We start from the raw sequence: 26,519 nt of genomic DNA, 5'->3' as shown, positions 1-26,519 counted from the left end.
ATCATGTTATATATATTAACATTAGTAGTAAGCTGATGTTTTAATAAAAGTTTGTGTCCACGTTTCTATTTAATTAACGTAAGTCTTTACTCCTCTCTGGAAAAAAAAGGGTATTGCAAAATGTGATGTATGCACTGATCTCTCATCATGTCCCAAATGAAATCATTTCAACATAAACCAAGATTACAAAAAGAATATAAGCAAAAAGAAATGTTGGTGAAGATGTGGGGAAAAGGGAACTCTTATACACTGTTAGTAGAATTGTAAATTAGTCAAACCACTATAGAAATCACTTTGGAGTTTCTTCAAAATATAGGATCGTAACCACCAGAGCTCTATCGTGGTACAGGCATACCCATATTTATAGCAATTGAATCAACAATAGCCAGATGATGGAGTCTACCTAGGTGTCCATCAACAGAGGAATGGACAAAGAAAATGTGGCATATGCACACAGTGGAATTTTACTCAGCCATAAAGGAGAACATAACAATGCCATTTGCAGGAAAATGGATGAAACTGCAGAATATTACACAAAGTAAGGTTACTCAGTCTCAGAAAGTCAAGGGTGGTTTCTGTTCATTTGTGGAAGCTAGAGAGAAAATAAGAAAGAAAAAGGGGGCTTAAATAATGCAAAGGTAGACCTGTAGCATAGTCGAAGGGGTCAGAGGTAAGAAGGAGAGAAGGAGGACACATGGGAGAAGGAATAATACCGGGTCATTATGTGAAGATATCACTAATTTGTGTGGAGAGGGAAGAGGTAGAGCAAGTTGGATGTGGCAGGAAATACGAAATAAGCTGTGTGCATGTATGTTTTCAGCACAGAGAGTCTCGCTATGATGCATAATTACAATGCACAAGTAAGATAATTTTTTAAAATTTTTGTTTAAAAATGTACTAAAGCTATTTGGAAGAGTTTCTGAGGACACAGAAGCCACAAGCCCTATGAGATAATGCCACCACATCTCCTACAAAGATTTCTGACCTTTCTTCAAATGTTACTGGGAGAAGCAACAAACCCCCTTTTCCTTCTCTGAAAAACTGTCACCATGACTGTTAGCACATCTCATTCAGAAGCCTTTCCAGCTGCCTGACCCCAGCCTTATCTCCTTCTTATGATACACATTCCAAGATTTACAACTCTGAGCCCCATTTACTTACCTCCTAAAAGGACTCTAAAATTCACTGGGACTAGGTTACAAATAACAACTCTTTTTTTTTTTTTTTTTTTTTTTTGCAGTACTTGGGATTGAACCTAAGGGCATTCTACCTCTAAGCTACATCCCCAGTCCTAGTTTTCATTCTTTTATTTTGAAACAGGGCCTCATCAAATAGCTGAGGCTGGCCCGGAACCTGTCTCAGCTTCCCACGTACTGGGATTATAAGCGTGCAGCACCACGCCCTTCTCAAATAACAACTTTTAAACCAGGTATACTTGGGAGGCTGAGAAAAGAGGATGGCAGGTTCAATGACAGCCTCAGCAATGCAGCGAAACTCTCAGCAACCTCTTGAGACCCTATTTCAAAAAAAATAAAATAAAAAGCCTGAGGGATAGTTAGAAGTAAAATACTTCTAAGTATTCACTCTCCAGTACCACATAAATAAATAAATAAATAACAAAAACTATCCTTCATACAGATATTTTAAAATATTTTCTGAACCAGGTGTGGTAGCACATGCTTGTAATCCCAGTACTTGGAAGGTTCAGGATGATTGCAAGTTGGATGGCAGAGTCAGCAATCTAGCGAGACCCTGTTTAAAAATAAAATAGACACAGGTTTGAAGCCAGCCTCAGCTACTTTGTGAGGCTTTCAGCAACTCAGTGAGACCCTGTTTCCAAATAAAATATAAAAAAATAGGTCTAGAAGTTTAGCTCAGAAGCAGAAAACCCCTGGGTTCCATCCCTCGTACCACAAAAATAAAATATTTTCTGATGCAAAAGGAATGAAAAAGCTAGTGCTCCAATCAAATGTGGATGAGTGTATGAGAAGTGTAAGAGAAGATCTTAGGCTATAAGGCTCTATGAAAGAATTAGAGTCTAGTTAAAAGAAAGGGGGAAAGAACCAGGGGAGTAGCTGAGGCAAAATTGCACGGATTCCACTTATATAGTCTGCTTACTGGCTATGGCTTTAAATACCCATGGGTCTCTGTCCTGCTTCTGACACACGCTGACCTTGCAGTAGTGGGAAAGGCACTTCCATCATTTATGTTTGTATCCCCAATTCTGAAATAGAAAGTATAGTATCACCAAGAAATTAGTGCTTTGAGGAATAAAGGATATAACATATAAAATAGACATTATGTTGCAGATAGAATTGATTTATTATTATATTCCATTTTTATTTAAACTTTAATGTTTTGTTTCATTCATCTTTACATTTACATGTCTGGAAAGTGACACAGCTTTTGAATTTCAAGGAGAGCGAGAGCGAGAGCGAGAGCGAGAGAGAGAGAGAGAGAGAGAGAGAGAGAGAGAGAGAGAGAGAAAGAATATGAATCAGAAATTGAACCCAGGGAAATTCTACCTCTGAGCTACACCCCAACTGTATTTTTTTTTTAATTTTGCAACAGGGTTTGCTAAGTTGCTGAGAGCCTCACTACGTTTCTGAGGCTGACCAGGAACCTGCGATTCTCCTGTTTCAATCTCCCAAGTACTGGGATTATAGGTGTGTAGCACCATGCCAGGCTCACGCTAACATGTGTGTGTGCATGCATGAATGTATGTATGCTACTGGGGATGAGACCCAAAGGCATTCTACCTCTGAGCTATGCCCCTCCAACCCTATTTTATTTTTATTTTGAAACAGAGCCTCACCAGGTTACAGAGGGCCTCACGAAGTTGCTGAGGCTGTCCTTAAACTTGTGATCCTTCTGTCTCAGACTCCCAGATATTGGAATTATAGGCATGAACCACCACCCCTGGTTTCAGGTTAACTTCTTAAGTGGATTTGAGTTCAAATTTTTATTTTAATTTAGGAAAAAGCAGTGAAGCTGATCTCAAACATAGCACCAGATCTAAAGTGTATAGGGCTGGGGATGTGGCTTAGTCTGATCGTTCCTGCAGCGCCACATGGCGCAACACCAGAGTCTGCCCAGTGGGCAAGCAGTCCAGAAGTCACTCCGCAGGGGCTGACAGGGCCACAGGGTCCACTACTTCAGGGCTTAGTTTGGATCTGACACATCCATAGATGTAGCCAATAAGAAAACAATGAATTCAAATCGATCCAGATAGTTTATTCTTTTCAGACACAGAAAAACCAGGATCAGTACTGTGTCAAATCCTTGTCCCTTATCCCACAATTTGACACTGCATTAGAAGGGCTCAGTGAAAGCAGAGGTATAGGGGTCATTTTATGAGGCAGGGAGCAGGTTTTTAAAATTTTTATTTATTTATTTATTTTTATGTGGATCATATTGAAAATGACATACATTCAGACCACGCATGGTGCCATCTCCCCCCCCTCCACTTCTCCTTCCCCCTTCCCAACAATAAGTGTCCAGGTTGACCATGCTACATTCAGACTTTTACACATATTCGGATGTAGCTCCTCTATTAATCAACCTCAGCCTTCTTCGTCTCCAACCTTTCCATTTCAGCTTTGCTAAAGCTTCCCCACCATTATCTGGGGTCCCTCTGGTATTAATAATCACTAGTTTGGGCATATTAGAGAAAACATATGTCAGCAGGGAGCAGTTTGATATCCTTAGTAATACTCTAAGAAAGACTGAGCTCCAACAAACGAGGGTGCTGGGTAAATAACAGCCCCATGTCAGCCTCCAGCAAGATGAGGCAGGTGAGAACATGTCTGGCGGCAGCTCTTCACCAAGCGGCTCCATCTCCTCGTTGCCCAAGGGACCAACAAGGTGTTCTGCCCAGACTCAGGTCAGGCTGCAATCTAGCTGTGCCCCCATAGCCTCTCTGGGGTGAGGCTGATCTCCAGGGCACCACTGCAGGGCTACTTCTGAAATGCCAAACGTAAAATACCTATATAAACCTAACATTTACAATATTGACCCTGAATAGAGGAGTGGCTTTTCTCTTGGTGTAATTACAAAAGATTATTATTATTTTGGTGGTACTGGGGTTCCTGGAAGCCCTTCTACCTCCGGGTTACACTCCCAGATACCGATTTTTTATATTTTTATTTGGAAACAGGGTCTCTTAAGCCAGCGCGCGCGGCTGGCTTCGAACCTGCGCTATCCTCCTGTCTCCGCCTCCCAAGCGCGGGGATTACAAGCGTGCGCCACCATGCCCGGCTACAAAAGGTTAATTTATTAGTACAATATGTATGCATTGATGCTACCAGGTTTCAGGAAATAGTAGGGATGCTGCAAATGAAAAGACCGGTGATCCATGCTCTAGTGGGCAGACAGACACTTAAACAGAAGAGCCGATGAAAAACAAAGGAGAAATACAGGGAAAGGACCCAGGAAACAGTGAATGCAGTAGCCAAGAAGCAGGAGGAAATCAAGGAAAAGAGATGACTTGTAAGAGTGAAAGGGACTAAAATTCCCCGTTTCCAATTATCACTGTGTTTCTATAATTGATTGTGTGGATACAAGGTTGTGTGACAGCTCTTCATCATATGTAAAAGCTAAATAACCAAATGGAATTTGCATGTAAACTAAAATAATTATAGAATGGCCTATTTTCACTAAAATATAAATCTCTATATTCACCTGTCCCTGCTTTATACACGTGATAACCGACACGAGAAAAGGCAAATATCTTTTTTTTTTTTTTTTTTTTTTTTTTTTTTTAGTGGTACTGGGGTTCCTGGAAGCCCTTCTACCTCCGGGATACACTCCCACGGGCTACACTCCCAGACCTATTTTTTAACTTTTTTATTTGGAAACAGAGTCTCTTAAGCCAGCGAGGCTGGCTTCGAATCTGCGCGATCCTCCTGTCTCCGCCTCCCAAGCGCGGGTATTACAAGCGTGCCCCACCACGCCCGGCGCAAATATCTTATTCAAGATCGAGATACTAGTTGTCATTGTATTAGTCAGCTTTGCATCACTATGACCACAATACCTAAGAAGAACAACTTAGAGGAGGAAAGGTTCCTTTATGGCTCATGGTTCCAGACGTTCATTCCATGGTTTGCTGCCTCCAAGGCAGAAGTATCATGGTGACAGGGTGTAATGGAGGATAGTTCTCAGCTCATGGCAGCTAGGAAACAGAGAGAGAAAGAGAGAGGGGAACGGGCCAGAACATGGCCCTCAAGGCCACGTCCCCAGTGACCTACTTCCTCCAGCCAGGCCCCACCTCTGAACCTTGCTACATTGGGGACCAGACTTTCGAACACATGCCTGGTTTGGGGGACACTCCAGATCCAAATTATAAAAAACATCTAGTTTTCAACCTGAAATTCCTGGGACCCACGTGTAGTTTTCATTACAGCCATCTTTTTATTTTTTTGCTCTCAAAGTTAATACTTTTTAAAATGGTACAGGGAACTGAGCCCATGATTCAATCCATACTACAGTCCCAGCTTCTTTTTATTTTTATTAATTTTATGTATCTATGTATGTATGTGTGTATTTTATGGTGTTGGAGATGGAACCCACGGGCATTCTACCCTTGAGCTACACCTCCAGCCCTATTTTTTACTCTTTATTATTTTATTTTGAAATAGGGTCTTGTAAGTTACTAAAAGCCTTGCTAAATTGCTGAGGCTGATCTTGAACCTGCAATCCTCCTGTCTCAGCCTCCCAAGTACTTGGGATCACAGGTATGTGTCACCACATCTGATTTAACCTCTATTTTATATCACTTTCACCACAAAGAATTTTCAGTACTGTGACTGTCCCAAAAAGTCCTTTTAAAAATTCATCTGTAGTTCTTTCTTACGCCTCTATTGCCAAACTTCTGAAATATTTTTCAAAGCAAGCCACACCACGTTAGGTTGCTACCAGCTGACTAAAAAAGGCTCCAGAGACTTCACATTCTCCCATCCCGTAGTGTGGTCAGTTTTGACTTTATCCCTTCTAAGCAGTATGTAATCATATCTCCTTGAAATTTAATGTTCAATTCAACATGAAGACCATATTTATGTATGCTTATTTGACATCCACATATATTCTTGTCTGATCAAATGGCCTGAGTATATTTTATTAAATTGTCTTCTGTGTAGTTGAATTCATGATTGACTATTTATTTATTTATTTATTTATTTATTTATTTATTTTGCAGTACTGGGGATAGAAGCCAGGGGCATTCTACCTCTGAGCTACACTCCCAGCCCAATTTTTATTCTTTATTTGGAAACAGGGTCTCACTGAGTTGCAGAGGGCCTCACTACATAGCTGAGGCTGTCCGCGAACCACAATCCTCCTGTCTCAGCCTCCTGAATGCTGGGATTACAAGCGTGCGCCACCACGCCCGGTTTATTTATATTATTGATGTTATGGTAGTTTGCAGTAATGGCCATTTGTCCAGCTTTGCACTTTTCTAATAAATATTTATCTTTAGTTTCTAGCATTTTTAACTGACACATATTGTAAGTATTTATAGGGTACCATGTGATGTTTCCATACATACTTTGTGTATTGCAAAAATCGTGTTAAGCATATGTACCTTCTCAAATTTTATAATTTTTATGGCAAAATAATTAAAAATGCTTTCTTCTAGTTTTTTTTTTTGGCGTAACTGGGGGTCAAACCCAGGGACATTCTACCTCTGAGCTACACCCCCTGCCCTATTTTTTATTCCTTATTTTGAAACAAGTTCTCACTAAGTTGCAGAGGACCTCACTAAGTAGCTGAGGCTGGCCACGAACCTGCGGTCCTCCTGTCTCAGCCTCCCAAGTACTGAATTACAAGCATGGGTCACCCCCGGCTCTTCTTCTAGTTTTTAAAAACATATAAATTATGTTATGTCTACCTATAACTACCCTCCTGCGTGGCGGAACTTGAGAACTGATTTCTCCAAGCTAACTGCACACTACCTGTTGACCCACATTTCCCCATCCTTCCCTCCTCTCTACTGTCTCCAAACTTGGTAAGTACTATTCTACACTTAGTTTCTGAAGATGAATTTTTTGAATCCACACGTGAGATCATGCAATAATGTGTCTTTCCGTAGTTGACTTACCTCACTTAACATAATGAGCCAACTCCATCTATGTTGTCACAAATTAGAGGATTTCAGAATCCTTAAGAATGGATCATATTCCATTCTGTGTATATACCATGTCTTCATTACCCAGTCTTCAGCTGATTAACACTTGAGTTCATTCCATTTCTTTAATATCGTGACTGATGCTGCAAACAGCATAGAAGTACAGATGTCTCTTTGAGGTATGGACTCAGAAGTGGGACTGTTGGCTCATCTAGTAGTTCTATTTTTAATTTTTTGAGGAATCTATATGTTCTTTTTAACAATGGTGGTACTAATTTACATTCTCACCAAATGTCTCATGGTTCTCTGTTCTGCACAAAATCACCAGCATTCAATATCTTTAATCATCCTGATAATACCCATTGTATTGATCTCATTTTTCGTTTTGACTTGAATTTCTCTGGTGCTTAGTAATAATGAACATCTTTTACATATCTATTGTCTATCTGTATGGCTTGGAGAAATTTCTATTTAATTCTATTATCTGTTTTAATTGGATTATTTGGGACCCTTTCTGCTATTCAGGTATTTGAGTTTCTTATATAATCTGGATGTTAACCTCTTATCAGATGTATATTTTACAGATATTTTCTTTCAGTCTGTAGGGTTTCTCTTCGCTCTTTGGTTTGTGAATTTTACTCTCAAAGAGCATTCTTGCATTATTTCTTTGTTAAATTTCTCTTTTTAACAAAGAAATCTTTGTCTTCCGTCACTGGAAATTTTGTTCATCTAATTATCATCTTAAATAAGACTATTTTTATTTTAATAATATTATTTTTGTGGTGCTTCTGAATGAAACCAAGGGCATTCTACCTCCGAGCTACAACCCCCAGACCTATTTTGTTTTATTTGGAAACAGGGTCTCACTAAGTTGCTGCAAACCTCACTAAATTGCTGAGGCTGGTCACAAACCTGTGATCCTCCTGTCTTTCCTCCCGAGTACTGGGATTACAGGTGTGCACCACCCTGCCTAACAATATAATTTTTCTTCATTGCATATGTTTCTGCTCCTTGGTTGAAAATCAGTTCATCATATATGTGACTCCACTCTCATATGTTGAGTTTACCAAATAACATGTCTTCATTACTGTAGAATTATAGTGAGCCCTGATATCACATAGTGTGAATTCTCAAGTGTTACACTTTGAAATTATTTTGACTACTCGAGTTCATTTGCCTTTCCACATAAGTTTAAGAATCATTGAACTGGACTAAGGAGAGCATGGTCTCAGGTTGAAGTGGTTTGGCTTTGAAGGGCAACAAATAAATGTGTAGTTGGCTGCTTACGGACATGCAGGAAGAAAATGAGTCTTTTCCCTTCCTCTGTGGAATGCTGTAATATAGATAGAGCATTACAGGGTTCAGGAAAGAAGAATGAACGTTTCAGGAGCAATGTCCTGAGAACACCGGAGGCCTGAAATTTGGAGCCAAGGCTACAGCGCTTCTTGCAGTCAGAAGCATTGTATACAAGTACGGGTTGATGGCACATGCCTATAATCTCAATATGTGGGAGGCTGAGACAGAAGGATCACAGATTGGAGGCTAGCCTCAGAAACTTATTGATACCATTTCTCAAAAAATAAAATAGGGGCCGGGTGTGGTGACGCACACTTATAATCCCAGCATTTGGGAGGCTAAGACAGGAGAATCGCGGTTTGCCAGCAGCCTCTGCTTCTTAATGAGGCCCTTTGCAACTCAGCGAGACCCCGTTTCAAAAGACAAAGAATAAAAAATAGGGCTGGGGGGTATAGTTCAGAGGTTGAATGCCCCTGGGTTCCATCTCCAGTACTGCAATAAATAAATAAATAGGGCCGGGGTATAGCTTGGAGGTAGGATGCCCCTGGGTTTAGCCTCTAGTAGTACCAAAAAAGGGGAAAAATGCAACAAGGAATATTGTGTGCAGAGGGTGCAAAGAAGGGCAGGGCAGACATGGCTAAATCAGGCTTGGGAAGCCCCAAGAATTCCCAGCTGGGCAGCTCCTACATTCTCAGTGGAGCTCTGGGGGAGGTGATTGAAGTGGGCATTGGTGGAGCAGTCTTGCGCTAATGTCAGTGGGACGGGGGTGAAGGGGAAGGCAAACCTCTGGTGATCATGCATCTAAGGTAAAATAATTACGTAGGTCTGGGGACTTTGTCAGCACTGCTCAGTTACAAGCACTGTTATGTGCTTCATGATGTTAATATGAAGAAGTGGACAAGTAGCAAAAAATAAATAAATAGAACAATATCTCATGTCTTCTCAAGGACACGAAACAATCCAGATTTCTTTCCTGCAGCTGCCATAAAAAAGCGAAACAGCCAGGCGTGGTGGCGCACTCTTGTAATCCGCATTTGGGAGGCTGAGACAGGAGGATCGCGGTTCGCAGATAGCCTTAGCTACTGTGAGGTGCTTTGCAACTCAATGAGACCTTGTTTCAAGATAAAGAATAAAAAATAGGGCTGGGAGTATAGCTCAGAGGTAGAATGCTCCTGAATTCCACCCCCAGTCCTGCAAAACAAATAAATAAATAAATAAATAAGACGAAGTTGGGGATTAACCAATAGAATCTTATTTTCTCCTGGAATTTAGAAGAGGTCAAGGTCAAGGTGTGATTGGGATTTGCTTCTTTAGGGGCCTCTCTTCTCGCCTTGTAGATGGCTGTCTTCTCCTCTGTCTTCCCCTAGCTGACTCTCTACATATGTCTGCGACTGAATTTCAATCTGACACCAGTTAGATTGGATTAAGGTATCTTCTAACGACCTCATTTAATTTAATAACCTGTATAAAAGCTTGATCTCAAATACAGTCACATTTGGAAGGACATTGGGTTAGGAAGCCACTAGTTGAGCAGACGCAACTCAGCCCACAATAATATGGTGATGAGTTGAACTTTAGCACTTTCTCTACTGCTATGGCTGATCAAATTCATTTTACTCTTGTAATTACCTTCAAGGTAGGAGGCAGCCACTGGACCTCAAGAGTTCTCTCACTGAACATCACTAGTAATAGAAGTATTAGTCAAACATGCAAAACTCGTGTGATTTTTAATGAGGTATAGATGAGCTAGAAAATCAATGTGATTTATCATTATTTAATTTATTTTCTTTTAAATAAATATGCTCAGTATCAGGAAAATAATAAAATAGCATCAAGTCTTATGAATCCATGAATAGAATGGAAATTATATTAGATGTGGAATCCAATGAAACACACCTGCTCAGGCAACTTCAGGAAAATGCTGCTGAAGGTCCCTGCCCTACCCAGACCTGAGACAGGTGATCAGGAGGGGATCGCAAGGCCACCACAAACATCCACACGTTGATATATTCCCCAACTCATTCATCTAGGACAATCTGAGAGGGGAGAGAAATAAAATGACTTCTACTCTCCCAATCTCAGGAGAGGGAAAATTATGGGCAACAGATGCTATTTGGGAGGCTGAGGTAGGAAGACTGCAAGTTTGAAGCCAGACTCGGCAATTTATCAAGGCCCTCAGCCTCTTAATGAGACTGTATTTCAAAAAAATTCTTTTGAAGCCAGGCGTGGTGGCGCACGCTTGTAATCCCAGCATTTGGGAGGCTGAAACCGGAGGATCACAGTTCTCGAACATCCTCAGCTACTTAGTGAGGCCCTCTGCAACTCAGTGAGACCCTGTTTCAAGATAAAGAATGAAAAATAGGGCTGGGGGTGTAGCTCGGAGGTCGAATGCCCCTGGGTTCCATCCCCAGACCCTCAAAAAAATTTCTTTTGAAAGGGCTGAGGGTATACCTTGGAGATAGAATGTCCCTAGGTTCAATCCCCACCACCAGAGGAAAAAAAAGACTCCTGACTTTCAGAGACTGGCTGGCCTTAACATAATTTTCTCTACTTCCATCCATTTTCCCGCAAATAACATAATTTTGTTCTTCTCTGTGACCGAGTAAAGCTCCATTGTGTGTACACAGCACATTTGCTTTCCCTATTCATCTTCTGACGGTGACCTAGTTTGGTCCCATAATTTGGCTATTGTGAATTGTGCCACTCTAAACATGCTTATGCATGTGTCGCTGCCAGTACTGTGACTTCCATTCTGTTGGAAACATAGGGGCTTTAGATAAATGAGGAGAGAGGTGAGTGGGACAGAGAAGAGGAGGGGTTATTAAAGGGAGGAGGGGAGACAGAAAAGGAGACTTGAGGAAGGGGATATTTAGAATCCGGTTGTGTCCGTATACAAAGGTACCATCTACCAATGTCACTAACATGTAGGATGAGAGGGCAGGGATGGGGGGGATCTACTTCTCACGACATGAAACCTTTCTCAAAACCCACCTGCTGCTAACAGCCTGGGTATACCAGCATTGATATAAAAGGACACACTTGTTGCCCGTGAACTTGAATTATTTATAAAGCCCGTGTGGACATCTCAGAGCTGCTTTGCACACACAGCCCACCCTTATGGTCACTCAGTGAGAAGACCCGCGGGCTTGCTGTTCTAATGGAGTGGCGTTTCATGATGCTAAGCCAGAGGGAAATCCAGAGGGAAACACCAGTGCTGTGTGCATGGACATTTGTATCACTTTGAGCCTCGCCATGATGTGTAATTACAATGCACCAGTAAAAGTAAGTTTTAAAAGCTTCCAGCACTAACTGTATGTGCAAAAGCAGAGAGAGAGAGAAGAGGCTGGCAGTTTGGGGGAGGCTTGTGGACAATCTCCCTAGCAAAAGGAGCTGATCTGTTTTGTTGAGGAAGCTCCCCAGACCACAAGGTTCATGTGCATTTGGTGTTTCCCTGGGGCCTCTTGAAACTGGATAGTGCCTGGGAGGTTATTTAAAATCCTATTATCAGGCTAGGCGTGCTGGCGCATGCTTGTAATCCCCGCGCTTGAGAGACAGAGACAGGAGGATCGCGCAGGTTTGAAGCCAGCCTCTCTAGCTTAAGAGACCCTGTTTCCAAATAAAAGTATAAAATAGGTCTAGGACTGTAGCCCGGAGGTAGAAGGGCTTCCAGGAACCCCAGTACCACCAAAAAATACTACATGTGTTGAATTGTGTCCCATGAAAAATTCATCTACTAATGCCTTAATCCCCAATATTGTACAATGTGACTGGCTTGGAAGCAGCACCACTGTAGGCGTGATTAGTTGAGATGAGATGAAAATGGAGTTGGAGAGGCCCCTAATGTGGTATGGCTGCCGGTATTATTAAAAAAAAAAAAAAGGAGGATTTGGACACATATATGCACACAGGAAGAAACCCACAGGACCCTGATGGCAGAGGTCAGGGTGACATCTCTAGCAGCAGAGGAAGGCCAATGTTGCCAGCCAACCAATAGAGGCTTGGAGAAACACGCCTGGAACCGAACCTTCCTTGCAGCCCTCAGACTAAACCAATCCTTCTCACACCTGGATTTCAGACTTCATGCCTCCAGAAAGGTGAGACGATGCATTTCTTTGGCTTAAACCACCCAGCCTGTGATACTTCATCAGAGCGGCATTAGAAAGCGCATTCATAAAATCAGGTGTGGTGGTGCACGTTTGTAAGCACACTTCTTCGGAGGCTGAGACAGGAGGACTACAGGTTCGTAGCCAGCCTCAGTTATTTAGTGAGGCCTCCACAACATAGTGAGACCCTGTTTCAAAATAGTTAAAAATAGGGCTGGGGGGTGAAGCCTGGAAGTAGAAAGCCTCTGGATTCAATGTCCACTCATGCACGCACACACACACACACACACACACACACACACACACACACACGAGCATTCACAGAGAAAAGTGATTCACCTGTTCTGTGGGTCAGAGCACCAGGGTCCATCTCTCAGTACCGGATTTAGTTCTGATTTTGATATACATAACTGGGATATTTACTTCCTGGGCTCCAGACTCTTGGTACCAGGAAACAGTGCTGCTGTAACATATATCTAAAAATGCGAAAGGAATTTGGAAGTGCGTCGCATAGAGATGCTAGAGGAGTCTTAAGGTGTGTGATAGAAAAAGCCTATATTTCCTTGACGATGATTTTGGTAGAAATTTAGACATTAAGAGAAATGCTCCCAGTCCTTGGGAAGCTGAAACCGGAGGATCGCAGGCTTGAGGCCACCCTCAGCAGCTTAGCGAGATCCTGTTTCAAAACAAAAAATTAAAAGGGCTGGGGTGTAGCTCAGAGATAGGACACCCTGGGGTTCAATCCCAGTAGCACACACTCGTACACACACACAAACACACACACACACACACATACACACACACAAATAAATTCTACTAATGGTTCAGAAACAAAAATGAGAGCTGTAGAGGAAGTTTCTGCCATCTAAGAGAAGACATGTGCCATCAGGAACAAGATTTTGCTAGAAATATGAATGTTAAAGGTGTTCTTGCTGAAAGATCAGATGTTAATGATGAACATGTATTAGAAACTGGGGGGCGTGTGGCCTTTTAAAGGAGCAGAGAGTGTGAATGGATTGCAGCATTTTAGCTGAAAGTAGCACTTGTAAGTGATGAACTTGGCTCTTTAGCTCAGGAAATTTCTAAGCAACATGTGGCCCAGGTGGCCTGGCTTGACCTTGCTGCTTTTGGCAGAATGCAAGAGCTCTAGAAGGAAACGCTAATCAAACGAAATCAGCACGTGCTGGTTTGGAAGCTGCTCAGCCTATCAAGAAAGCTCGCCCTGGAATCAAGGCCAAGGACAGAGCTGGGACTGTTTGCCGAAGAGATCAGGGTATGTGAGTCATGGATCCAACCAGCCACTTCAGCAGAAGCAGAGAGAGAGAGAGAGATGCTGTTGCCCTGGCAACGTGTGCGGAGGACTCATGAGCCACTGGCCTGGACACCAGGGGTCTCATCAGAGGCCAAACAGGCTTTCCAGAATTCTCTTTCACCAAAAGCACAGGCTCTGTGGACTGAAAAGAAAGAAATGTGACACAGTAAAGGAGGAACGGCTTTGAGCGCAGAGCCACAGACGCTGCCACTGCCGCCAGGGCCCTGACGGCAACGACTCCAGGGTGCAGAGCTGCCTCCTGCTCTGCTTCAGAGCACACAGCCAGCTGCTCATTTCAGACAGTTCTGCCCAGAGGCCAGGGAGGAGGCCCACCGCCCAGAGCCAGCGGCCAGGGCTGGCACCCTGTGGGCCCAAAGCACAGCACATCCAGCCAAGGAGGACTGATCTCAAGGCTTAAAAGATGATGGACTCTGACGGCCATGGTAGTGCGTGCCAGTAACCGCAGGACTTAGGAGAGGCTGAGACAGGAGGATCACAGGTTCAAGGCCAGCCTCGGCATCTCGGCAAGACCCTGAGCACATTACAGAGACACTGTTGCAAATTATAAACTAAACAAAGCTGGGAGTGTAGCTCAAAGGTGGAATGCCTGCCTAAGGGTTGATCTTCAGTGTGTGTGTGTGTGTGTGTGTGTGTGTGTGTGTGTGTGTGTGTAAAGCAGTAGAACTCTGTACAGAGTAGAACAATGGCTGCCAGGAGCTGGCACAGGGCAAGGGGAAGGTGGAGAGGAATGGGGAGATATGGGTCAAAGGCACCAGCTTTTAATACTAGAAGATGAATAAGATCTTGGACTCTAATAGCCTGGGAGTATTAGTGACACCATATAATGCACTTGAAATTTGCTGACCGTAGACCTTAAATGTTTCTAAAACACACACACACACAGAGTGCTCACGCGGGCAATGGACGTGTCAGCCAGCGTCTTGGCGGCCGAGACCTTCTCCCAGCTTACCTGCTCCTCACGTCACCGCATTATGCACGTCAAGTATTTCCCATCGTGTTAATCAATTAGACCTCAATAACTCTAGAAAAGTAAAAGGAAGCAAAGCCTCTCAAAGTGCAGGCTGCTGCTGAATTCTCACACTATTCCTATTTCTGGAAAAGTCTTCATTTTGCCAAAATTTTTGAAAGGATTGTTTCACGTACAGGGAATTCTGGGCTGGTAGACCTTTTTCTTTTACCATATTAGAGATGTTGTACAGGCCGGGCGCGGTGGCGCACGCTTATAATCCCAGCATTCGGGAGGCCAAGGCAGGGGGATCGCGGTTCGTGGCCATCCTTACCTACTTAGCGAGGCCCTTCGCAACGCAGTGAGACCCCGTTTCAAAATAAAGAATAAAAACGTGCTGGGGGTGTAGGTCGGAGGTAGAGGGCCCCTGGGTTCCATCCCAGTACCGCAAAGAATAAATAAATAGTAAAGAAGTTGTGCACTGCCATTGCTTGTGCTGCCTCCAAAGGAGCAGACGCTGGGCCTCTCTCCAGCCCTGCGCACCATGTGCAGCTCAGGGCATCTGCGCAAGGAGCCTTCGGATGGAGGAAGATGACGGCAGTGCTGAAAACGATCCCAACCTTTCTGGCACCCCAGGTGCCTTGAAAGGTTTCAAGGGCCTGCCACTTCTAGGTACAGCCTAGGTGACTGCTGCTGGCCTCCTACCAGCAGCCAGGAATAGTTGCTCCGAGTCTATTCTTTGCAGCACTGCCTGATGCATCGATAAAATTGAGCCATTTTTTAAAATGATAGGTAACACATAGATTATCTTTCTGAGGCACTGGATAGAATTTTACCTTAACATGCAAAGCGGATCAATCTGAACTTACTAAAGGACTTTACAAGATTTCTTTCTTTCTCTCTCTCTCTTTCTTTTCTTTGGTGCTACTGGGGATTGATGCCAGAGGCATTCTACCTCAGAGCTATACCCCCAAACTTGTTTTAATTTTAATTTTTATTATTATATATTTATTATTTTGTGGTACTGGAGATGGAACCTAGGGACATTCTACCTCTGAGCTCCACCCCCAGCCCTATTTTTTATTCTTTATTTTTTATTTGATTTTATTTATTTATTTACTTATTTTGGTGGTACTGGGGTTCCTGGAAGCCCTCTACCTCCGGGCTACACTCCTAGACCTATTTTATTTTTGGAAACAGGGTCTCTTAAGCCAGCGCTGCTGGCTTTGAACCTGCGCGATCCTCCTGTCTCCACCTCCCAAGCGCGGGGATTACAAGCGTGTGCCACCAAGCCCAGCTTATTCTTTATTTTGAAACAGAGTCTCAGTGAGTTGCAAAGGGCCTAGCTGAGGCTGGGAACCGAGATCCTTCTGTCTCAGCCTCCCAAATGCAGGAATTACAAGCATGTGCCACCAGACCCGGCCTTTTATTTTTTATTTTTTGAAGCAGGGTCTGGTTTAGTTGCGGTGGGTCTCACTAAGTTGCTGAGGCTATCCTCGAACCTGTGTTCCTCCAGGCTCAGCTTCCCAAGTACAGCTATTACAGGGCTGCACCACCATGCCCAGCTACAAGAAAGATTCCTATGTAATATTTTTGCCACCCATGGTGTTCAATGCATCCTCGTAGTCTTAGAAGAGAATAATGTCCCTTTTTTCTGCATTCGTTGGGTGATATGTATGCATTAGTGGGAGAGAAAAACCCAATGAAAGACCAGTAATAATCTGGTGAATGGCGAGGCTTTTAAACAGAGAATTCTGACATGGCATTGCCACTGTAAATGCCCCTGGAGAGCACACGCTTGTAATCCCAGGACTTGGGAGGTGGAGACAGGAGGAGCACAGGCTCACAGCGAGCCCGCGCTACTTACTGAGGCCCTCTGCAACTCAGTGAGACCCTGTTTCAAAATAAAAGAATAAATTTGGGCTGGAGGTATAGCTCAGAGGTAGAATGCTCCTGGGTTCCATCCCCAGTAACACACACACACACGCACGCACGCACGCACACACACACACACACACACATGCACACAGTAAATTGCCTTTACCAATATTTATTTTTTTTCTTATTTTGCAGTGTAGGTTGAATCCAGGGGAATTCTACCTCTGAGCTACACCCCCAGGCTTTTTATTTGACACAGGGTCTTCCTAAATTGCCAATCCAGAGGGCGTATCATGTGACGTTGCACTGCAAAAATGCCCCAACACTTAAAACATTGGTGTCTGTGAATCAAGCTTACTCACAATTACTTGCAGCGTGATTCTTATCTTTCAACTTGAACTGTATTTACTGGGTTTTCCTTCCTTTTATTCATCTAATATAATATCTTAAAAGGTTGGACCGCCGGGCGTGGTAGCGGATGCTTGTAATCCCGGCATTTGTTGGGCTGAGACAGGAGGATTGTGGTTCGCGGACAGTCTCAGCTACTTAGTGAGGCCCTCTGCAACTCAGGGAGACGTGGTTTCAAAATAAAGAATAAAAAAATAGGGCAGGAGGTGTAGCTCAGAGGTCAAATCCTGCTGGGTTACATCCCCAAACCCGCAAAAAAAAAAATGTTGTTTTTTTATTTTTAATAGATTCTGGATTCTACTCACACGAAGATAGGATTCCTTTCTTGTCCAAAGGGTTTTTTTTGTTTTTTTGTTTGTTTTTGTTTTTGCGGTACCAGGGATGGAACCTAGGGGCATTGTACCTCCGCGAAACACCCCCAGCCCTAGTCTTCTTATTTTTGAAACAGGATCTCACTGTGTTGCAAAGGGCCTTACCGAGTAGCTGAGGCTGTCTGCGAACCACAATCCTCTGGTCTCTGCCTCCTAAAGGCTAGGATTACAAGCATGAGCCACCACACCAGGTAGGAATTTTCTAAAGCAAGTGTCACTTAAAATGTAAGGGGTGCAGCCTGGCGTGGTGGCTCACCCTTTTAATATCAGCACTTGGGAGGCTGAGACAGGAGGATTGTGCAGGTTCAGAGCCCGCCTCAGCTACTTAGTGAGGCTCTCAGCAACTTAGTGAGACCCTGTTTCCAAATAAAATAGAAAAAAGGTCTGGGAGTATAGCCTGGAGGTAGAAAGCCCCTGGGTTCCACCCCCAGTACCACAAAAAAAATGTAAGGGAGGCTAAGACAGCAGGATGGCAGGTTTGAGGCCAGCCTCACTAACTTAAGGAGGCCCTCAGCAATGTATCAAGACCTTGTTTCAATGTTTAAAAGAACTGACGATGTAGATGAAGTATAAGGTCCTCAGTCTTGAGTGTGGTCAGTAGTCAGTAATGGAAACAGTTACACAGTCTCGATTTAGTTCTTGCCAGAGGTTCCCAGCCCACATTCTACTGACCTGTTATTCTCTATCCTGGCACCTCGGGAGTGAGAGATGAGCGGCCTCTGAGACACATTCCCCGTGGCTGAGGAGGGCGCCAGGCCATGAGACAGGATGCAATGTCGCAAGTACAATTTTGCCACCTCTGCGTGGAGACTGCAGTGGGAACCATGGGATCACTGCGGGAAGGCCGTTGGCTTGAACCCCTTAGTGAAAATAAATCTCTTCATCTAGCCTGCTCAAAATCCCGGCAATATAAAGCACTGTTTTTCTTCGGTGATTTAAACAAGCCTGCCGATAAACTGAAGGACCAATCCCCGTGCCGGTGCTCAGTGGTCCCACCAGTATCTGTGCAGACTGACTGGTGTCCCGGGTGGTCTCGTGTCTCCCAAGCGCTTTGCTCACTAGGGTGAGCGCAGACGCCCTGAATCTCTGCAGAGTGGGAAGCAAGACCAGGGAGCAGAAGCACAGCTCAGGCAGGAGCCAGGAGATGGCACCTGCTGATTTCGTGTGCTGGGCGGGGGTTACTGGCGATTAGCCTCAGGGGCACTCTACCTCTGAGCTACACCCCAGCCCTATTTTATTTTTGATCTGGAAACAAGGTCTTGCTGAATTGCTGGTGCTCTCCATAATGTCTGAAGCTGGCCTCAAACCTGTGTTTCCTCTTTTTCAGCCCCCCAGGTACTGTGACACTGCGCCTGGCGGATGTAAATTGCTTTAGATTTCCCTTTTACGGATCAGGACATGTTGGTGAGGGGCTGCTGCTGCTTTTACTCACACTTGTTCAGGGACGGCACAGAAAACATCTGACAGCGTGATATCCTCCGGATCCATAAGGAGGAAATAAAGTTCTTAGGAGCAGAAGAGCTTCCTGAAGCCCAAGATGTGAAGATCTCTTGGTGGCTGGCTGGTCAGCGGGCACCACACCTGACTCGGGTGCCTCAGGCTTCCTTGCTAATAACACACAAAGAAAGCCAGACATAGTGGCACAGGTCTGTACAGTGGCACAGGAGGCTGAGGCACAAGGATTCCAAGTTGCAGGCCAGCCTGGGCAATTTAGCAAGACCCTGTCTCAAAATATAAAGGAGAAGTGGATGTGGTGGCACACGCCTGTATTCCCAGTCCCTGAGAGGCTGAGACAAGGAATTGAAGGTTCAAAGCTAGTCTCAGCAATTTAGTGAGGCCCTCAACAACTTAGACCCTGTTTCAGATAAAAGAGGGTGTGGCTCAGAGTTAGAATGCGCCTGGATTCAATCCCCAGTACCACACACATAGAACTGCCAGGAAGTCTGAGCGCATAATTTTGGTTTAATTCAGCTTGACAGCTCAAATAGGAACTGATTGAATTCCTATGCATGTGTGAATCAATCAGAGGTGTTCATTCTCTAGAAACAGTCTTGGGCAGTTGTTTCATTTTGTTTTTGTACTACAGATTGAACCCAGAGTCATTCTATCTCTGAGCTACATGCCAGCCCTATTTTATTTTATTTTTTTTAATTTTTAAGCATGGTCTCATTAGGTTGCTGAGTCTTGCTGAGTGCTGGCGGCTGTCCTCGAATCTGTAATCCTTCTGTCTCAGCTTCCCAAGTACTGGCATAATTGGCGTGCACCAGTGCACCTGGTGACAGTTTTTTTTTTTTTACAATACAATCTGTTCGTGTGTTGTGATGTAGTATAAGAGATTTAAACGTACCAACACTAAAGAGTGACAATCTGGGGATAAGGAGCCAGACCTTAAGAAAGTAGTGAAGGCCTAAATATTTAACCAGTTATGTTTCAATGCTGTTGGCTATTGAATCTTGAGCGGTTTATGAAGGGAGCCAGCGGGCTCAATGCAGCCAGCATTTTAGACAGATAGAACATATTTGTTCTTAGTACAATTATATTTGCTGCTTTTCAAAGTGATGATTTGTAAGCGGAAATGTTCTAGATGGTCTGTATTTTAATATTTGATGCCCAGCCTATACCAGAGCTTGCCTACCTAGCTCAGCTACCTGCCCTTCTCCCGGGAAAGGTGCAGTACTGTTTAGCAAGGCTCACCCTCTCCACCCTGCCCTCCCCAGGCTTCGTAGATGTGCTGTAAGATTTTCTTGCTCAATGACAAGGCGGTAACTCTGTTTTAAGAAAGATTTACCTCTTAAATCTTTCTTAAATTTCATTTAAGAAAGTGGAAGCTGGGGGCATTGTTATCAGGACTGATTCAAATACAAGAACTTTCCCTTGTAAAATGAAAGATAACGTCATTACCCATTTTCATTCCCCGTCGCTACTGACATATTCATGCCCCTTCTGCATCTTGGTGATGACAGTGTTTGAATTTGTTCATTTGATTAATGACGTGACTTTTGTTTCTATAATGGTAGACTTATAATATTTTAAAGTTTATTTTATTAAATTTGAACTGGAAGTATATCTCTAGCAATGCAAGGTGCTTTCTAAGATATTCAGGGAGGGGTTTGTTGCTCATTTGGAGAAAGGTAACAGTTCTTTAAATTTGCAAGTGCAGCTGGGCGTGGTGGCGCATGATTGTAATCCCCGGGCTTGGGAGGCGGAGACAGGAGGATCGCGCAGGTTCGAAGCCAGCCATGCTGGCTTAGGAGACCCTGTTTAAAAATAAAATAGGCCTGGGAGGGTAGCCCGGAGGTAGACGGGCTTCCAGGAACCCCAGTACCACGAAAAAAAAATTGCAAGTGGTTGGCCTGCAAAGATATGTTTTTGTGTATTCATAAAAGGCAAAAGTGGCATTCTTGTGCCCAAAAAATACATATACTTTGAATTTTAATTCCCATGTGTATAATTAGCATATTTCTCAAAATCAAAACCTTACTGGTTGCTGAGAAAAGTGTTCCATGCTTGTAATCCTAATATTTGAGAGGTTAAAAGAGGAAGATCACAGGTTCATGGTCAGCCTCAGCAACTTAGTAAGACCCTGTTTCAAAATAAAAAACATAGGGGCTGGGCTATAGTTCAGAGGTAGAATGCCCCTGGGTTCAATCCCCAGTACCACAGAAAACAACAAAAAAAAACCTTAATGGTGTGTATTTAAGTTCATTCTACTTTTTCAAGTGTGTGTGTGTGTGTGTGTGTGTGTGTGTGTGTGTGTGTGTGTGTGTTACTGGGGAATGAACCCAGAGGGCAATCTACTTCTCAGCTACATTCCCAATTCTTTTTAAAATTGTTAGTTTAGATGATAATTTGCCTGCCTCCACACTTTAGAGTATAAGTAGGGTAAAAATATTTGTTTAAAAATCTTTGTATATCTATACAACTGTTTCTTTGCATCTTTTAGTCGTGATGTGTCCACATTGTACAGATTTTACATTTAAATCATGATACATCTAGCAAATCTGCCTTGCCCATTCACCAGGACTGCATGAAGGTAACTGGTATGCTTCGTCCTTTCCAACATTGTTTATCTATTTGCTTACTTAATTGGTTTTATTATCTGTTTTCCCAGGGAATAAGATTTAAAGGATCTCAACCTTGAGACCCTTGATCTCAACTCTGGTTCTATGAATAATAATTTTCCATCATCAAAGAAAGCCACTTTAGCTGGGATGGTGGTGCACGCTTATAAACCCAGCACTTAGGAAACTGAGACAGGTAGATTGCAGGTTTGAGGCCAACCTCAGCAACTTAGAGAGACACTGTTTCCAAAAAAAATAAATAAATAAAAATAAGGCTGAAGACGTATCTCAGAGGTAGAATGTCCCTGGGTTCAATCCTCAGTAACACACACACACACACACACACACACACACACACACACACACACACAGAGTCATTTTAACAAGGTTTCTCCTCAGACATCCTTCCATCAAATGGGCCTTTGTCCCGTTGCCCTGAAACTCTCAGTAAAATGCACCAATTTATTGTACCGATTCCCCAGGAAAGGGCTCGTGGCAGAGTTGCTAAGCGTTCTGCCTTTGGGAACTGGAGATCTGAAGCAGTGTCTCAGCTCTATCACTTGCTGTGTGACTTTGGACAACTTACTGTAGTTTGGATTCGTGGTACATATCTGGGGAGTAAGAGGTATGAGAGACATAGATTCTGAGCCCTGGACAGACATGTGCACATAGTTTCTGGATTCCATCGACTCCAATAAAATGGGGCTGGTACCTGCCGCTCCCCCTCTTTTCTCCACAGCATAGGAAACTGCAGCAGCAGAGTCACAGTCCAGGGCCAGGTCCTGTAACCGTGCCACTAACCACAGGCCACACCCGTGAGGAAAGGAAGGGTGCCAGGATCCTTACAGGTTACTTAGGTTGGCAGCACTTTGTGGTGTTGTACTGGAGCCAGATCATGCTGATTCACAAAAGCTGATCCAGAAATATGCAGGGATCTTGCAAACCATTTGTGAAATCAGCAGTAACTTTAATTCGGCAAGATTGGTATTTATTTCACAAAGGTGCTGGCAACTGCCACAGATGAGAGCCATCCTCCCACAGCCCCGCCAGAGCCAGCATGTCAGTAGATGACCCGTAGGTTTGGTGGAGTTCAATTCTTTTAATTTACACATGCAAAGTACGTGTGTCACTTCACCCTCAGGTGAGTTGTGGTAAGCAGAAGTAAAATAATGCATGGCAAAGACAGAGTGCTCCCTTTCATAGTTTCTCCTGTAGTCCACTGGACCAAAAAGCCCAGCCTTTAAGCGGATGTTGTGGGAATCGGCATAACCCTGAGTGAATTTGACCCATCTATTAAGGAGCCAGAGCAGATGGCAGAGTTTGGTCAAAGGCCTGGGATGTTATCCAAGAATCAACAACAAACTGATCCTTGTTTTCCTGGTGATGAAGTGGGACCAGGTACAATCTCCTTGACAGAGCTGGGATAACTCAGTTAAGATATATTCTTGAGTTGAGGATGACAGCACATGCTGAGACAGGAGAATCATGGATTTGAGGCCAGCCTCAGCAACTCAGTGAAGCCCTCTGACATTAGTGAGACACTGTTTCAAAATAAAAAATTAAATAGGGATTGGAGGTACCATGTCCCTGGATTTAATCCTCAGTAAACTCAGAGACGCGTGTGCGCGCGCGCACACACACACACACACACACACACACACACACACACACACAAATATTCCAGTACTTGGGAGGCTGAGACAGAAGGATCACAGGTTCAAGGCTAGCCTCAGCAACTTAGTGAGACCCTGTTTCAAAATAAAAAATAAAGGCCGGGCGTGGTGGCGCATGCTTGTAATCCCTGCACTTGGGAGGCAGAGACAGGAGGATCGCGCAGGTTCAAAGCCACCCGCACTGGCTTAAGAGACCCTGTTTCCAAATAAAAAATAGGTCTGGGAGTGTAGCCCAGAGGTAGAAGGGTTTCCAGGAACCCCAGTACCACCAAATAAATAAATAATAAAAATAAAAAGGGGCTAAGGGTGTAGCTCAGAGGAAGAATGCTCCTGGGTTCAATCCCCAGTGCTACTCAAAAATTTTTTAAAAAATTTAAAAGACATATTCTTAGTATAACAGACAGTATAGTATGTGCGGAGGTCCAGCCTTGGCCAGTCCAGGGGTCTTGAAGGAGATGTAGGGTGAGCAAAATTGAAGAAAGAGAGATGCCGTGCTTAGGAGCAGGGGGAAGGCATCTCTGCCTATCCCTAGAATATACTTTATTTGTACATGAAGCTGACAAATTACAGCAAGCCACATTATATGTATTTTGTTTTTCATTTAGTTTTTCAAAACCACATTACACGTACATTGTTTTTCATCTAGTTTTTTATTAACCTGAATTCCACATAACAGGCACACCTCGAAGTCACCTGTTTTTTTTTTATTAATTTGTATAGAATTGACCTACAAAACTTATTACTACTCTACATCACACATAATAAACTTTAGCTGAACTTATCCTATCCTTTATCTTAGCTACTAAATATTAGACTTACTGTGTCTGCTTCTAAAATTAGCTGCTAATTTTATCTGCTATTTTGGCCGCTAGGTATTCTGTTAACTTATTTTGACCCAACCACCAAACCCCCACTAAACTTATTCTATTTTTCTAGCATACAATACTTACACCTAATTTCCTATAATACAGAGAACTCTTGCCAGGCATGGTGGCACATGCTTGTAATCCCCGCGCTTGGGAGGCGGAGACGGGAGGATGGTGCAGGTTCGAAGCCAGCTGCGCTGGCTTGAGACCCTGTTTCTAAATAAAAATATAAAAATTGGTGTCTGGGAGTGTAGCCCGGAGATAGAAGGGTTTCCAGGAACCTCAGTACCACAAGAGAGAGGGAGAGAGAGAGAAGGGAGAGAAACTCTTTTGTGCTTTAGTGAGCAGGCACCAAGGAGGTCCCTGCCTGCCCAACCCTCTATAGGAATGGCAAAGTCCTGACATCAAGCCATTTTCTAGTAATATTAACTCTGTGCTTTCCATACATCATACACTCCTGTATAGGGAAGTGGAGGATGGTTGGAGGTGGAAAAGTCTTCTGATTAGTGCTAGCCCCCTGATGGGGATACCACAGTTGACCCCCTAACTTATAAGCAACATATGGAGGGCCTTGAACAGCAGGTATAATTTGCCTAAAGTTAAATTTTTCTTTTCATGACTAAAACCTTAGGTGAGTTAGGTGTTGTAAGCAGAGGAGCAAAGAGCTCTTTTCTATGTAGCTTCTTGAAAGTTCTCCCATAGTCATATATATAATTTTTAGTGCTGTTCCTAGCACAAATCTTAGGGCATTTTCCAGTCATATTCTCATCAATTTTCAGATTATTACAAAACAGCAATCCTCATCAAAGCAATGTTCAAATTTCATTAATATTATCATTATTATAACTAAAAGAGGGATAATGGCTTCAGTTTTGCCAGTCTTCCAGCCCTGTGGAATTCTCTTCCCAGCTATGACCCTGTCATACAGCAGGAATGGCGCCACCTCCGCCAAGTATGAAAAAAATAAAACAAAAAGCCAATGGTTATAATGGTAACTGTCTAAGCATGATAAATTTTATAGCCCATAAAGTAAAAAACTCCACGTTTCCAGATTCTATCCTTACTGAATAGGCTTCTTCCCAGCCCTGATCTCCTTGTTTTACCAAAATTGTGACCACTGATCCAGACAACTGATACTTTTATGAGCAACAAAACTTTGCCTGGACACCCAGTGCTTAGAGTGTGTTTCCACATACCTCATTCTGAACATGAAGACAACATTGTCCTGTTTGTGAAAATGTTAATGAACTTCCATCATATTTCATCCAGTCAAAACATGAACTTCATTATTCATGTACTTCCATCCAGATTTAACATTTGTTAAATGTTCAAGAGCTCCGTTTATGGTTTCATACTTGAGTATTTCGAAACCCTTACTAATTTCTGATATTCGCTGTGGCACTGGAAATGTAAAGCAGTGTCCTAGATTATGTTAGGTCCGTGGATTCAGGGATGGGAAGTTACACGTGATCCCTTCCCTCGAGGAGCTCCTTGAATGTTGGGGAATATTCAATAAAACAGGCACTGACAATTGAGTGCTATCAGAGAAGAGAGTTGTATGAACTCTGCACATTGCAGACAGCCTGCATTCTAGCCTGATTCCAGGAAGACAGACAAAGAGTTTAGAGAAAGGTTAGCTGAAGGTAAGTAGTAACTACCAGAGTGGGGGGAGGAGGTGAGAGCATCCCAGAGGGAGTGAACAGTATGTGTGAGGTATGGAAATCACAGACAACATAGGCCATTGGATGAGCAGAAAGGGTTTTATATGACAAATCAGCAGGGTGCACAATGATTCCCAAAATACATTTGAATCACTGGGGAAGCCTGTTGAAGGTGCAGATTCCCAGGCCCTGCACCCAGACCCATAAATTCTAAGTTAGTAGATCTAGGGTGAGTTGAGTAGCCTACATTTTTCTCAACACCCATGTAGGTGATTTTTTTTTGTGTGTGGTACTAGGGGTGGAACCCAGAGGCTTTCTACCTCTGGGCTATACTCTCATACCTATTTTCCTATTTTATATTTTGGTTGGAAACAGGGTCTCACTAAGTAGCCGAGGCTGGCTTCAAACCTGTGCGATCCTCCTGTCTCAGCCTCCCAAGTGCAGGGATTACAAGCGTGTGCCACCACGCCCAGCTGCATAGGTGATTCTAATGCACATAGTCAGAGGACCATATGCTGAGAAATAACAGTGGATACAAGTTAAAATGCTGGAGTCTAATGGTCCAGATTCAACTCTCAGATCTATCCTTTCCAGCTGTGGGAGCTTGATTACCTTACTAACATCATCTAGGTTTCAGTGTGCTCTTCTATAAAATGAAGACAGTAAGTACCTGCATGTTGGACGATTGTAACATTGGTACCCGATATATACACTTAGTAAAAATTAGAAGGAAAAATAGGCTCAGAATGACTGGAACATGATGTGCTCTGCTGTTTCAGGTCAGGCTCATTACGTAGCTATTG

This window comes from Muscardinus avellanarius, assembly GCF_963383645.1.
Source record: "Muscardinus avellanarius genome assembly, chromosome: X".
In the NCBI taxonomy this organism is placed as follows: Eukaryota; Metazoa; Chordata; class Mammalia; order Rodentia; family Gliridae; genus Muscardinus; species Muscardinus avellanarius.
Note: the sequence above shows the minus strand (reverse complement) of the source record.